Source organism: Macrobrachium rosenbergii, chromosome 1, assembly GCF_040412425.1.
Source record: "Macrobrachium rosenbergii isolate ZJJX-2024 chromosome 1, ASM4041242v1, whole genome shotgun sequence".
Classification (NCBI taxonomy): Eukaryota; Metazoa; Arthropoda; class Malacostraca; order Decapoda; family Palaemonidae; genus Macrobrachium; species Macrobrachium rosenbergii.
The window spans coordinates 48,445,355-48,461,599 of record NC_089741.1 but is presented as its reverse complement, the minus strand read 5'-3'; the positions used below and the strand labels follow the sequence as shown (position 1 = coordinate 48,461,599).

Genomic DNA, 16,245 nt, shown 5'->3' with positions numbered 1-16,245 from the left:
AGTTCACATACTGTAGGTAAATTTGCAACCAAGGGTATTTTTAAAGAAGGCTAGATGGTGAATCAAGTCAACTTTGGTAAGACTGAATCATGCAAGTTTATGAGAAGCTCAAGTTCCAGTCCTGTAAACGGAATGGTTGCCCACATAAATTGTATAGTACGTGATATGTTTTCCTTGCATTTCGTAGTGATAATAGCTTATGACTGGCAATAGTTTACTTTATAAAAGACAGAAGAGTGGTATACTCACATCAACTTTTTAAGTAGAAAATTGACTGGAAGTTGAAAAAAGTGAAACTTGGCTGAGAATTCTCTGACAAAGAGAGTACTGTACTAATTCACCTTTGCGACATTATTAGAGAAATTATGAAAGAAATATCCAAAAAGGCTATACAGCATAAATATTGGCACATAGGGTCATTTTTTTCCCCGCCCCAAAAATGTTTGGACATAATAACACGACCCTGTGCTTAAAAAGTCAGATGTTTCAAGTTGGTTTAAATTTTTATATTAACTTTTATTCTAATTGCTGTTGTTTGTCCTATTCCCCTGTCACACTCTAGATATCAAAACCCTTTGTGATCTTTAATTTTTAAAATATAATTACAATAGTAATTAAGAATTACACAGGTGTAATATATCTGGGTGAGCTTTATTTCACCTTTTATCTCTCCATCTTCAGAATACCATGTTCTATTTACTTTACAAGGCTGTACATTTTTTTTTTTACAGGGTATATTAATAAGTACTGTAGATACCTGTGGTATGGGAGTCTCCAGTTTGCTGTTTGTGTTAAGTTGTAAAGGGCGAGTGAAAAAATTTCCATAATATGGTATAATTTTTCATATAAACTCTTGTCTCAAGGTCACTTTTTTGGCACAATTTTGTTACTTTGTAGCTGGTGTAAGGTATCTGCTAGTGCCTTTGTTAATGAAGAGAACCTGGTTCAGCTTCAGTAGAAATTTTCTGTTTTGTAATTTTGAATTTGTTTCTTTTCTAAAAGCTGGAGAGGAAATGGCCTTATTACTCTGTCACTAATTTCAGAGTACAGTAATGACATGATGATACTGTACTTTTATTTCTTATTTTATCAGGGTGGTTGTGTAATGTGTGGGGGCCACTGTGTAACTTAGTGTTTTCATGAGTGATTGCTGTAACCTTATTGCTTTAAGAGTACTGTACGTGTCTCTTACGTATGTAGTTATTTTGATGTAAGTTGCTTCAATTTATTGCTTGTCTCTGGGTTTTTATATAGCTCTTAGATCCTGTGTGCATAATGAGTTGTTACAAATTTTTCAAGATAATGGTAAGCAGTATTTGGTGATTCAGCTTCGATGTTTCTTTTTTTACTCCCTCTTTTGATGATTGTGGGTTGAATGTACTATAGTGAAGGGACAATGTCAATAGGTGATGAGAGTTGACGGTTCCTAATCATTTTATGAAGGCCAGCAGTGCCCACTCTGCTGATGGAGGTTAGCTTCACTGGACTGATAATTGAGAGTCAACATTAGGAGATTTCTGATGACTTAACAGCATCTTAGGCAGTGAAGCAAATTGAGTGACTTAGCATCAGTTTTGTTGTCTGAAAATATGATTTTTATTTCTGAATATCTCTTAAAGTGTAAGACAAACAATGAATGATTAGTTTGTTAACATCAAGGTTCACAGTGATTAACAGTCAGATGTTATGGTGATTATTAGATTGCTTCTATGGATAAAATTCCTTGATACGTAAGCACATTTTGAAGCCAGACCTTCTGTCACAGTGGCCATAGGTCTTGATGAAGGTAGGTTACAGTTCTGAGATTTGATTAAAATTTTAGTGGTGCCCTGTCTCTGTACATGTAAATGAACTAGGACATGACATTATTCACCTGTAATGATGGTGAGAGTGTACAGGCAGTCCCTGGTTTACGACGGGGGTTCCATGTTTACGCTGGCGTATAAACCGTCGTTGTAAACCGAAAAATCGTCGAAAATCGTCAAAAATCCTAAAAAACCTTACTTCTTTACGCATTGTGCTGAAACGATGTGAACTGCATTTTTATTGAGTTTTCATCAAAAACCTCCAAATTTTGATTATTCTGCCATTGTGTGAGCCATATTTCATTCCGTCGGATCGGGGCATGTCTGACGTCGTAACCTGGAACATGCATCGTAAACTGGGAAATAATTTCTGATGAATATATTTGAAAAGCTTCGTAACCTCAGAACGTCGTAAGCCAGACCCATCGTCAACCGGGGACTGCCTATACTTGTCAATACGTTGATTAAATGTGGATGCACTCTTTCGGAAAAACAAGTACAGCAGTTTTAATGTTGTACATAAGGAACCCTATTCTCTGCCATTCAGTTATCCCTTGTTTTAGAACACCATCATCTTAGAGGGGTTTACATTCAGTGATGCTATAGTTTTTTAAGATTTTCATTTATTATGGTTTAGATCTTCATTGGATTGTATACTGTTTAGCCATCATCTATAAACTCTTTCAGTGGGGAACATGTGCAGTTGCCTGCAATGCCTGTGGCTCAGTACAGTTTTTGACGCATACTATTATTTGTCTGGAGCAACAGCATCTGCATTGCATTGATAGGCAACAGTGTTACACTACCCAGCATCATAATTCTGATTATGATTATGTATTTTATTAACTGGGTTACAAAAATGTAACTTGTCTAAAATTCATGGTTATTTGCAGGTCCGAAGTAGCTTTTGCACTTTTTACAAAGTGCCTGTGGGACAACAGATATATGAACTATTGAAGTATTTTAATGATGTAAAAGCACACAGTTATTTATTGCAGATCATCTTCATTAAGCCAATTACACTGATATCTTTGCCTCCAACATCCTTCACTTGAGGAGTTCATTCACTGTCGTGAATAGTATTTAGATTAATTGAAAGGAGGGTGTAGGTTATGAATGATTCCTAGTATTTCTTGTTCATTTACTCTTGAGTTGTGAGAAAAGTTGTAACAAAGCAGTTGTAGTGGTTGTCTTCCCGAGGCTGTTGGTTGTCAGTCAGTCTACCTGATGCTGACATTCTTTGATGAGAATGTGGTTCCAGCTCAAGGTGTTTTAGGATTAGGGGGTTTCTTCCAAGTTATCATTAGAGTAAGGCTGCCAGTAGCTATTTGATACGGATGGAGAATCTCTTGCACCAGAGGTGTTAGAACCCACTACTTCAGTATTGTACAGAAGCTTTGTATAGTTTTTGTTTAATGTTAGCTTAAGGGCCTTTGTTAGCAGTTGAAGAAAGACAGTAAGAAGTGCTAGGAGTAGTGGTAGGGGAGGTCATTCATGGGAAAAAATCTTGCAAATTATTTGGGTTCATGAATTGACAAAAGGCTGAAACTCTCAAAGACAAGAAATGTTTTTAAGATTATTACCGTGTTTCAAATATTTTCCCATTAGTGACCTCCCCTACCACTACTACTAGCACTTCTTACTGTCTTCCCTTCAACTGCTGACAAAGTCTCTCGTAAGCTTAGGCTAAACAAAAACTATACAGAGCTACTGAAGACTATTGAAGTAGTGGCTCCTAATACCTCTAGTAGCAAGGAATAATATGAATTTACTGAAAAAGCCTTACTTGACTATAACAGTCTGGACTCTAACATTGTTACATAAGCTGTGTATTTTTAGTAGGGCAGAATTTGGTTGGCATTTTCATGCAGAAGCCCTGGATTTATTGAGCATGTGTGTTAACATTCCAAGTTAAAAGGTATATTGTGTAGGCTATATGTTTTGAGTGTGGTAGGGTGGCATTTTCTGTCAATAAGAAACTCTCTTCTTACTGAAAGCCTGTGTGATAAGCAATATTCTCCATAGCCTTTTGGATAGTATTTATACCTTAGTGGGTACTTTTAAGCAGTAGTGTTCAACCAGTGTGTGTTCTCAGGATCAGAAAAGGAGAAAGCTAACAGTTATTCTTTTTTTTATTTTCGTTTTATGGGGGTAGGTAGATACTGATCAAGCTCAGTACCAGGGTATATGCTGGTGGTTGCTAATTTTGTTCGTGAGGTGAGATCTTTGTAGAAAAATATTAACAATTATGTATCGCTTACTCGTTATACCCACTATGTCCTGTTTTGTGGTATTAAAGAAATTTATATATATGTTCTTGCCTCCCTGTAGTGGTTGGTTGTGTTTGGCGTATTAACTAGACTACTACTACAGTCTCGATTTATTAAAGTTAAGTATTATCTGAACCTTCTACTTTATAATTTTTAAAATTTTGAAATGTTAATTGCATTATATCTTTGAAAACAAGTTCGAGTAGAATTAAATTACATATCACTGTAGTTACCTATCTTTTCAAAATAGACATACAGTAATTCCATGATACTGTACATGGATTTGAATTAGTTTGTGTACAATATCAGCATTCAAGGCAAATTTTTAACTGTGCTTTCAGCTCCCATACATTTAAAGGGGGAGAGTTGCTAATGTAAGTGACATGGTTACAGTATTACCTTCGACAGAATGTATTTGGTATAAATATTTTAGGGTCAGGAAACAGTCAGAATGGTCAATTAACTGAGGCTGAATGAAAATACAGTAAATGAAATTGGGAGGATTAGCTGCTCTGTATATAATTAAGATGTCATATAAAACTTTAGGGTATCCTCAGATTTCATTAAAAAAATTATACTGAATACATACATACATACGCATACATACATACATAAGGAATACATAAATTAAGAAGAAGACCTCTGTACTTGTACTTAGATTTCTTCTCAAAATATCAGTTAATTTGATATAGTTTTCTTTTTCTTTATATCATGACTTTACCAAGGAATATTTTTCAGCATTGTTGACTAATACTTTGTTTTGATTTACTCTATGGCTAGGAGACTCCATAATCATGTGTAGCCTTACAAAGCATATCACATTCGTTTTGGATGGTAAATTTAATTAAGTCCCTGCATGGTACGTAGCTTCTCTTCTGGACCACTACCCTTACTAGTAATATGGCTTCCTGTAATGAGGTCTTGTTGGAAATATGTCATCATGAAGCCTTCAGGAAGATAACCTTTTATTTTTTTCTAACAGATTTTCACCGCTTGCCTTTGATTTTTATCCGTTTGTTTTGTGTTGATTTCCTTAGGGAACTGGAAATACTGTACTGAATTGAAATATAGGCTGTAATAATTTTGAAATTCCACATCTGTTGTGACTATGTGGAATTTATATTTTTTTATGAATATTGCAATCCTGGGCAGAATATAATAAGTATCACATGTATTAATGTTAGTGTTGCTACGCCGACAATTTAGCATTCCTTGACAACAGAATACCCATGTATATTCTTTCTATGTTGGTTTCCTAGCTTTATAGTAAACCATTGCTGTATTCAACAGATTGCTAAGGTTTGATTTAGGTTTGCAATTTTTTTATTAATTTTTTTTTACCATAAGTTATGGGATTCCACCCAGTGGTTTACTCTCCACTTGTATTCTGTTTGGAAGTATTGAGAGTTAATGAACATGGCAATTGAAACAAACATACACACACACACACACACACATATATATATATATATATAGTATATATATATATATATACTATATATATATATATATATATATATTTACTATATATATATGCATGTGTGTGTGTAATCGAGATAGACTTTTGGATGGTAGAAGATGAACTGTTTAAAAAATTAAAAGAAATAAAAAAATACATTTAGCGATGCCGAATGAAAATGGCAATTGAAACAAACATACACACACACACACATTATATATATATATATATATATATATATATATATATATATATATATATATATATATATATATATATATGTATATATATATATATATATATATATATATATATATATATATATTATATATTTACTATATATATGCATGTGTGTGTGTGTGTGTGTGTAATTTGAGAGGATTTTTGATGTAGAAGATGAAACTGTTTAAAAATTAAAAGAAATAAAGAATACATTTAGTTAAGCTGAATGAAAATGGCAGTTGAAAACAAAATATACATTAATATTATATATATATATATATATATATATATATATATATATATATATATATGTATATATTATATGTTGTTACATATATACATATACTGTATATATATTATATATATTTACTATATATATGCATGTGTGTGTGTAATCGAGATAGATTTTTGGAGTGGTAGAAGATGAACTGTTTAAAAATTAAAGGAAATAAAAAAATACTTTTGTAGTGAAGCCGAATGAATTACTATTAGTCCCCTTCCCGTATGAATTTGAATAATGGAAGACCAATGACAACTGCTATCCAGGCCCTCTCTCCTCCTCCCCTTCCTCCCTTCCTCCTCCTCTCTCCCCCCAGCTCTTATCTGCAACTTTGAAAGGAGAGAACCTTTTATTGGATGGCTTTGATGCTGGCATATTGGCATTGGGTGGCTGATGGAATCAAAAGTGGGTGATCCTGATAATGAGAGAGAATGAAACTTTTCCATTTTATGTCTCTTCCATTCTCCGTTAGTTAGCCTTCGTTATAGCTGCTTCCCATTTATATGGGGTGTTAGAATGGTTAGTGATTTTACAATTACACAATATTTTATATATATTAATACACACATATATATATATATATATTATATTATATTATATTATATTATATATATACATATATATATATATATATATATATATATATTTATATTATATTATATGCACATAAGTGTGTATAGTGTATGCAGATCTTTCACTCAAGTCTAAACCATTATGTTCATTATTCAAACCATTAGCTGTATTTTTGCTTTTTCCTCCCATACTTGTGATTTTCTTTTTTACTTGTTATTGCAGATTATCCATAGGATCTATTTTATCGTCAGCTTATGACTTCCATTAGATTAATCAATTTCTTGTCTTTAGTCTGACCGGTTTCATCACCTTCCCTGTTGCTTTTTTTTTTAATTTTAGCCAGCTCTTTTCTTTTTCCGGTTCCAATAACTTATATAATCTATGTTTTTGGTTTTCTCCTCTTCGGAAAAGTCTTTTTACCTCCCTGTGAATGAGTGGTACCTTATTCACTTAACGTTTTATTGCTCCAGTGTTCAACATTGAGGAACTTGATATACATACCAATTTAGACTATAAATTGTTTGTGTGAATCGTCTCCTAGGTTTTTCCAGAATTGATTAGTGATCCGTTATCACTGTGTGTGTGTGTGTGCGCGTGCGCGAGTGTTTAATTGCCCTTGTGTGAATAGTGAAATGCAGTAATTTTAGTTCATTTAGTACTCGTTTGAAACGCTAAATCCTTCAAAACTTGGCAGGCCAAGGAACACCTACACAGTGTTGTTCCAGCAAGCGAGTTTCATTACGAGTTAAGACTTAAGTGAAGGGAAAACGGTTGAAACGTTTGGAAACTAACGAACTAGTTAATACCTGAGGAAGCACGTGGTTGGAATTTCATTCAAGGCTTGTCATTGAATACTCGTGTGCGATTATAATCAGAATTTATTGTTTGATTCAATAGTTTACAAAGTATATTGTTTAATTTCTTACTTTTTTTTGGTCAAGAAGCCTTGTGTTTCACCTATAAAGATATTCAAATGCATTGATATTTACTGTCAAAGTCTTTGGCAGCTTATCCTAAGTACACTAATAGTACAGTATTTTCTCAAGTACCTCATATACCATCTCTCTCCTCAAGGACAAGCCTTGAATGAATCTTCAACCACGTACCACCCCAGGTAGTAACTAGTAGCCCAAAAGAGTTTAAACATCAGCTTCTTAGTTTCCAAAGGTTTCAACCGTTTTCCCTTCATATAAGTCCTGTCTCGTAATGAAACTCTCTTGCTGGAAAAACATTGTGTAGGTGATACTGGCCTGCTAATTTTTGAAGGATTTAACATGAGCCATATTGTCATTAGCTCTTGAGTCTGAGGCTATCCTGTGTTTATATTTGTTGTCTGTCTTGCAAGTGAAAATAGACTACTGTATCTTCACGCGTGCCCCTCTGGTAGCTTGATTACCTTTCACTGCTTCAGTGCATGATACCTTCTTAGGAGCTGGATTACCTTTCATCACTAACCGCCATCTCTTCTTGGAAGCTTGATTGCTTAACTACTTCACGTCGTCCTTCCCAGAAAGCTTGTTGTCTACCGCTGGTCTGGGTTACTCCTAGAATTTCAGATGCCTGTCACTGCTTCATCTCAACCCACCTGTGGTATCCTGCCGTAGGCGGGGCGGGGTGGTTAGTGCAATCAGTGCACCTCACGCGATACACTGTAGGCATTACTTAAGGTTCTTTGCAGCCTCCCTTCCTCCCCTAGCTGCAACCCCTTTAATTCCTTTTACTATACCTCTGATCATCATCTCTCTCTTCCATCTTACCCCTCTTCTAACAATTGTCCTAGTGCAAATGCGAGGTTTTCCTCCTGTTACACCTTTAAAACCTCCTATGCTCTTTTTTTTATATATATTTTTTTTAGTGCTGAATGACCTCATAGGTCCCTGCGCTTGTCCGAAGTCTTATATTCCAATTCCTGCGGCAGGCGCACTTAATCTTGAAAAGCGTGTTTTCCAACAGCTGCATCGGGCCATTTGTCGTAGAATCTTCATAACCTAGAGCTGCTTTGTGTCGTCCCTCATGGCAACTTGATTGCCTGGTACTTCCCATTGCTTCCTTTCGCTCCAATTAGAGCATAATGATTGTCTAAAGCTGCTTCCCAGCGCCCCCTGTTTTACTTCCCCTGTATTGAATTCGGGGGTCGTTAACGACAGGATTAATCGTTTCCATCCGTCATCCTTCTTTTCCGAGTTGTTAATTGCTCTTATTCTGTTGGGTGCCTCGCCTCATGGTGACCAGTTGCCGCTTGCACAAGACTGCTAAGTTTCAGTAAAGTTATGTATTTTGGTATTTTACGCGGCATGGACGTATATAAATCCTGCTTTCAGCCTCGCCTTGTACCCCCAGACATGGACACTACACAAAAAATAGTTGTTTGTTCCATTTGTTTCCCGTCTTCTAACTTGGTGCAGTGTCAGAAGTAGCAACAATAACATATATGTATGTAGCTTATATATATATATATATATATATATATATATATATATATATATATATATATATATATATATATATATATATATATATATATATATATATATATATATATATATATATATATATATATATATATATATATATATATATATATATATATATATATATATAAAATTATATATATATATACCTTTGTAATAAAGGAGTTGAAAACAAATGATAGAAAACATGTCAGGTTAATCAGCTAAAACCGGTCGATCGAGAGGAAATGGAGCTGTGGGTGGACAGGAAATGTAGAGATATGGGAATGACCAACAAAAAAAAAACGACAAAAAAATGATCGAAGATATGCACGCACATGCATCCAGTCCATTGCTTACGCATCTGTTCTGGCACATGGTTCGTAAAGTAAACAAACATGGTGTCGTGTTCCGCGTGTTCGCGATTGTACGGGCGCGTGTTCAGGAGGAACAGATGTCTCTCAATCGATTGATGATAACATGGCTGTCTGTTGGTCGTTAGTATCATTTCACGAGGAATGCTTGATTTAGAAGCAAGTATATTGTACAGTTTTTCTAAGAAAAAATAGTGTGCACGTACGTGTATCGTGTATTTGTATATGTGTTAATGCTTTAATAATGTTTTTCATAGCATTATTTTTCTGCCAGTGCAGTTTCTACTCTGTCCGTTGTATCCGTTCAGTTTCCTCTCTTGAGTAGTCCCCCCCCTCCTCCACCCGCTCCAGCTCCCCTCCCATGTCCATCTCCCCTCGGATAGCCTCCTCTTTCTCTTTCTTCCTGCCTCCCCCCCTCCTCCCCGACTCCCAATCCCATCGTCTGTCTGGCCTCGCTGGAAACTCCCTACCCCCTTCCCCCTCCCGGCCTGCTGGGGATGGAATCGCCTCACGTGCTGGCGGCGCTGGCAGTGTTTCAAGTGTGGCCGCTGGACGAGGTCGTGTAGACGCCCTCCGTGTGTTGACAAGAGCCCTTCTAAGTCCAAGCCGTAATAGTTATCAAGTGTTATATAGAGAGGGTGGAATTGTGCCATTTTTTCCCCCAGTGCGCCCGTGAATTTGGATAGTGCCCCCTTCGAAGGATGTTGATGTGTCCCCTTCATATTATCTCTGTGGAATCGTGTTTGTGCCGTAGAGTTATCCGGAGGAATCCGCAGGACTTCCCTGGGAGGAAGGCTCCGTTTGCCTTCTTTGCTTGCATGATGGACGAAGGTACGGACTTTGGGGAAAAATGAATACAAGGGAACGCGCGCCCAGTTGTTGTTGTTTACTCCTCTGAATGTAAAAGATAAAATTCAGTATCATGCTGAAGGTTAATTGTAATTATCAAGAGAGGGGAATTTTCTTGTGCAGTACATCTCTGCCTTTATTGAAGTGGCGCCCTTTTATGTCTACCCTGCTCTGATAAATTTCAGTGTTCTGGTGATTGTTATTTCCAGTTGTTTGCACGAGTGCCCAGAGCTGGGATCACGGAGAACATTTTTCATATTTATATTGTTTGTTGTTGATGTTTTATTGGGAGAGAGCTAGGGATTGGTTCAGCAGGGATATGTTTCAATTATCAGATTATATTTATTGTTAGCGAACGTCAGTATCGACGGTTGATGGTAACTTATTTATTATTATTATTATTATTAATGGCCAATAATGTATTATTATTACTGTTGTTGTTGATTTTTTCAGTTTTAATTTTTACTTAAAAGCATTAGTTGAGTAATAGTTTACATATGTTGACGCTTATAAAGAGTGCTCATGTTTGGTTTTATTGTTATTGAAGGTTTCAGTCGATGTTATTATTATTATTATTATTATTATTATTATTGTTGTTGTTGTTTTTTGTGGCGGTGGTTCTCTTTATCAGGGCGATCTCACGGTTTGAGTCGGCGGAGATAATTTTATTGAGACTTTTGAATTATATTATTAAAGGAAAACGCTATCTTTGAATATTGTTGTGTTTTTGTTTTCGCTCTTCTTTTCTTTATCATAGTTTTTCTCCACACGCTTCCAGAAAATGCTTGATTCAAGTGCAAGCAAGTCTGGTGCAGCTGAAAGACAAATAAATATAATTACACTGTGTTTGATGCTTACTCCATTGAGTTAAATGTTTCCCAGATGTTTATATCATAGGAAAAACTGGCTCGGTCACCTGTTGGTTTTATTTTTATTTCCTTGTGGGGTTGATCTTCCTTTAGCTCTGAGTGATTCACTCCTGGCTCGCTTTTTCCGGTTGGTCTTGCACCCCATCTCAGATGAGCAGGCAACCGTGTTTTCTCCAAATCCTCAGAAGGGATTTCTGTTTCGTCCTGGGATGTCTTAAGGGATTTGAAAGGAAGAACAAATATGAACACAGTAGTTTTTCAAAATGTTTAGCTATATTACTTACGTGAGTTTATGCCTATGTACGTTTGCGGATGTATGCGTGCCAGCGTCTCAATTGGGAGGCCTTGATCTGAAAAGTGAGAACAGTGAAGGAATTCTATGTATATATTATTAGCAGAGATTTTCCTTTATTACCATGTATTTTTGGAGTGTACTTACATACATTCCTACAAATATAAATATAATGGTGAGGTGCTGACCAGGTTCTGTAAGGTATGCCTGGATGAGGGAAAGGTTCCCAAGAAATGGGCGAGAGCAATAAGGCAAAGGTTATTGTGGAGATTGTAAGAATTATAGTAACGTAACATTACGAAATATAGCGGGTAATCATGTATGGGAGGATTTTGGTTGAGAGAGTAAGACAGATGACTGAAGGAATGACATAGAAGGCAGGTGTTATATTATATATATATATATATATATATATATATATATATATATATATATATATATATATATATGTGTGTGTGTGTGTGTGTGTGTGTGTGTGTGTGTGTGTGTGTGTGTGTGTGTGTGAATCAGGTAGAAGGGGGAGGGGAAATCTGTATGTGGCATAAATACACCTTGAAAAAACGTATGAAATTTTTTAGGCGAGTGATCAGTATATTTATAGGTGGAGTGATATTAAGTGATACCAAGTTGTAGGATAAGAAAGTGAGTTTGGAATGAAGTATAGAAGGTTCGGTGTTTTTTTTATGATATAGTACCGACTTGAGATCGGACTGTGAAGACGCACTGCAGGAGTGGTGGAAGGCTTCGAGTACTTACGAGAAGAGAAAGCTAATAATAAGCTTTAACTCATCTGAGGTTGGAACGGATCCACGAACTTAGAATGGTCCCTCACTTCCAAATCCATGTCGCTAATTGTTGTTGTTTGATTAAGCTGGCGTAATGCCAGCATAGGCTGAAGTGCAAATGGTCACTTAGGGTTTATATGCCAGTAGCGTGTGATGTGTCATGGTATTAACTCGTCGACTGGCTTGACCCTGCATTGCGTAATTCCGATAACCAGTGGGGTACCGAGTGCATTCTTCTTATTCTGAGCATTGTTTGCATTACTTTTTAGCCAGTCATACTTAAATATTTCGAAATAACAATGACTTAACTGCCAATTATGAATTTGCGGCGAGCCTTGTATTTTTGATTAGCTATATGCCACTGATAATTCCATCATCATCATATCGGCAGGGTTTTTAAAAGTGTTAATTAAAACGCACAGGTATTTTCGGCTCGCGCTGCCATCCCTCCGAATAATAACTTGTTGTAAGCTTCATTAGATTTAATTAATGCCCCTGATGAGATTTATATCAGACTGCCTGACGTGTGCGGACTTCAGTGGATCTACATCTTTAATTAGGATCTGCGCTTAATCCTCCCGTCTTGCGATTTAGTGGTAGGACTAAGTAATTTACATTTAATCAGCAGCAGTTTACAGTGATCGACGGTAATGGTTCGCCGTTCCTTCATTGTTTAGCGTTTGGTTGTTGGGACTGGTTTACTGTAGTTCACACATTCACATACACACATAGATATCACACACAAGTGTGTGTGTATATGTATATATACACACACACACACACACACACACACACACATATATATATATATATATATATATATATATATATATATATATATATATATATATATATATATATATATACTGTATACATATATTTCTGATGTTTGTGACTCTTATTATGAAAAGTATCGTCTGTTCCAAAGACAGATAAATAATTGATACTGGTAACTATGAAAATCTCTCATAAAGAAATAATTTACCCTTCCTCTAAATCTATCACTTGTGCTATATTGCAAAGCACAGAGTGAGTAGTGTCTGCCGTTAAACACGAATATGTAATAGTAGTGATGTCCTTGAAAACCCATTTTTAAGAAATGTAAGACTTCCTTAAAAAGTACGTGTATTTATAACACTTCTATTTATTTATTTTAAGAACTGTACCACAGAGTAGGCATGATTGCTCTTCCAAAATTTCGCTTTAAAAACATTGCAGAGGTATAATGGTACTTTTCTAAAAAGAAACTCAAAGCTTGGAATGATGACCACCATTAAAGTACACATGGCGCCTTAGCAGTAGGGTCTTCCTAAAATTGCTTCAGGACAGAAGATTGTCGCAGAAGCATAGACTAGTAAGCAGGCATGACCTCAAAACCTATTTCAAAAATAGTTCTGTCACAGGGCTTTTAAACTGCTTCATGCAAGGCGTTTACATAGGAGGGGTATTAATAGTCCCTTGTATTACCCTTGGCGCATTTTATTTTTCATACATTCCTTTTGGTCTGTCCCCATTCAGATGTCCAACATCTTTAACTTTACCGTGCTTTTAATTTTCATCTTGTGTAAGAAAAAATTCTTTTTTGCGAGTTGATGTGAGTTGAATTGTGAGTCTGGTCTTGTTAAACTACTGGATTAAATAATAATAATAATAATAATAATAATAATAATAATAATAATAATAATAATAATAATAATAATAATAGGGCGTAATTCAGTGCATAGTAGTCTGTCTTTCTCAAGACAGTTGCGCAAAATAAAGTAACAAGCCTGTTTTTATTTTTAGTTATTGCAAAGAAGAGACTTAGATGCAGCATATGCCTTGCTCGCCTTGCATTGGGAACGAGGTTAGTCGTGCGGATTTTGAAGTAAGTCAAGTTTAAGGTTGGAAACTCCAACAGCAACCTCTTTGGTTTGGCGTTTGTATGTTAATGTTGCTGAGGGTATAGTAAATGATTTTGATTTGAATAATGGCATTTGACAAACTTCCGACGAAAAGGTGAGGTTAATTTTTTTTTTTTTTTTTTTGTACTTCTTGGATGTCAGTGAGGTTTTAGTGCGGGAACATTGCTCATAATGATGTAGGTCATAGTCTCCTCTTGTTGTTTGTGACCTATTTTTCCCCGTAAGAACTACTAATGCTTGTTTCAGGAAACCTTTCTGTGAATTAAATAGCGATTCGATTTGGGGTGTTTTTTCGTTTCAACCGTGTTCGTGGATTTAAGTATGTTTTTTTTTTTATTAATCCAGTGTACATTCTATATTGCAACCAAGCTTATGCATAATTTATCGTATACTTTAGGTATTTGGCACTCCTGTATTTTTGTACAAAAATAATAGAAAGATAGGAAGGATATATATCCATTATGAATTAACTTGTACCTGTGTAGTACAAATCCCTTTGGAAACCAGTTATAACATGGTCCAGGCCATGTAAATACTGTATTGCTATTACATTTTTACCAAGTTATTTTCTCTGTCTCTGTAATTTTCATACGAGCTCGGGCTTTCCCTGTTCATTCTGCGTTAACGGTTTGTCGTTTTTATATAGTATATCCCTTACCAGTGCTAGATTCTGTTATTTTTTTTTTTATCATCAGTCTTATCATTTATTTATTTTGCCATTTTATTTCAGTATTCAAAACTATTTGACAATTTGGAAATTAAAATTTATATATATATATATATATATATATATATATATATATATATATATATATGTATATATATATATATATATATATATATATATATATATATATATATATATATATATATATAGTATAATATTATTTTACAGGAACATCAACTCATACTTGCACATAGATGTATGTACATATGTGTATTTGTGTGTGAATAAGAATTATCATGACGAAGGATTTCACGTTAGCTTTTCTGATTTTGTGGTTAAGAGTTGAAATGAATTTTCACCATTCTAATTTGTCTTGTAAGCTGTGTCGGGAACTTCTTATGGCCCATTTTTTCCCATGATATTCCCTGTCTTTCCACAGGCTATCGACCCGTCTGCTTATATTCTGCTTATCTCCTTAACTCTCCCCTGTCCCATCACATGTCCAAACCATGTCGGTCGATTTTCCATTCGTTGGACACCATGTCCCCACTTCCTCACATGTAAGACGATCTACCCACCGCACTTGGGCTATAAATCTTCACAGTCTATAGTTGTAGTTTTTCAAAATCTCCATTTTCTTCAACAGTCTCCCTGTTTTTGCTGCTGAGAGTAGTACTGGCCTTAATTATCGATCCTAAGTCTATATACCCCATTTTGTGAGGTGTCTCCTGCGACACAGTCCAGTATTTCGCAAGGTAACGTGAGTGTTCTAGTAGGACTTGCCCCTCTACAAGGACATGGTTCTCCACTTCGACTCTTCCCCATTTGCTCTTCTAATACGTTTTGAGCATCTCCCCTGACACCATCTATTGCATTCAGTACACAGTTCTGAGTTCACACCTTCACACAGCATTCACTTAGCTACGTTGGTGACTGTACTTTTCCTTTACTCCCTTTTCAGTCACCCTTGGTTTTGTTTTTCTGACTGATGCTTTCATTCGCGTCCTCTCCATTCCAGTCTTCCACGTTTTAGACATTTCCTTCCCCTCTTTTCATCTGCAGCAGTTCCATGGGCCATGCTTGCACATGTACCCCGTTTTACAGATAGCTGTGTAATTAATATATTTACATATGACTATAGACACGAAAATTTTACTGTTACTTTTTGTATACATTTGGAGTGTCTCTTAAATGTCGACTCTCTTGTTCATCTTGTTGCTACTTTTTAACACTCGTCTCTTCTTTTCCAGGTAAGAAGCAGTCATTTGGTAAGAGAAGCCTTAGAAGTGGAATGAGGTAAGTTTTAATGTTTGAGAGAGAGAGAGAGAGAGAGAGAGAGAGAGAGAGAGAGAGAGAGAGAGAGAGAGAGAGAGAGAGAGAGAGAGAGAGAGAGAGAGTGTGGAGTGCTTCTGTACCTGAGAACTTGTTCGAAGTTTTGTAAACTAG

At 35.8% G+C, this 16,245-nt stretch overlaps 1 protein-coding gene across 6 annotated transcripts in view; it reads left to right on the top strand.

Moving 5' to 3' along the window:
* The window catches only part of fwd (phosphatidylinositol 4-kinase beta fwd), a 428,358-nt gene that overhangs the window by 3,644 nt on the left and 408,469 nt on the right, over window positions 1-16,245 (top strand). For 2 of the 6 annotated variants that reach the window (XM_067097700.1, XM_067097772.1), the window contains exon 3: window positions 16,050-16,095. The exons of 3 other annotated variants lie outside the window; for them this stretch is intronic. The gene's annotated coding sequence lies outside the window, so the exon portion shown is untranslated. Of the gene's footprint in view, window positions 1-9,962; window positions 10,265-16,049; window positions 16,096-16,245 lie in introns of those variants that run through there. One more of the 6 variants, XM_067097614.1, reaches the window with a different exon arrangement.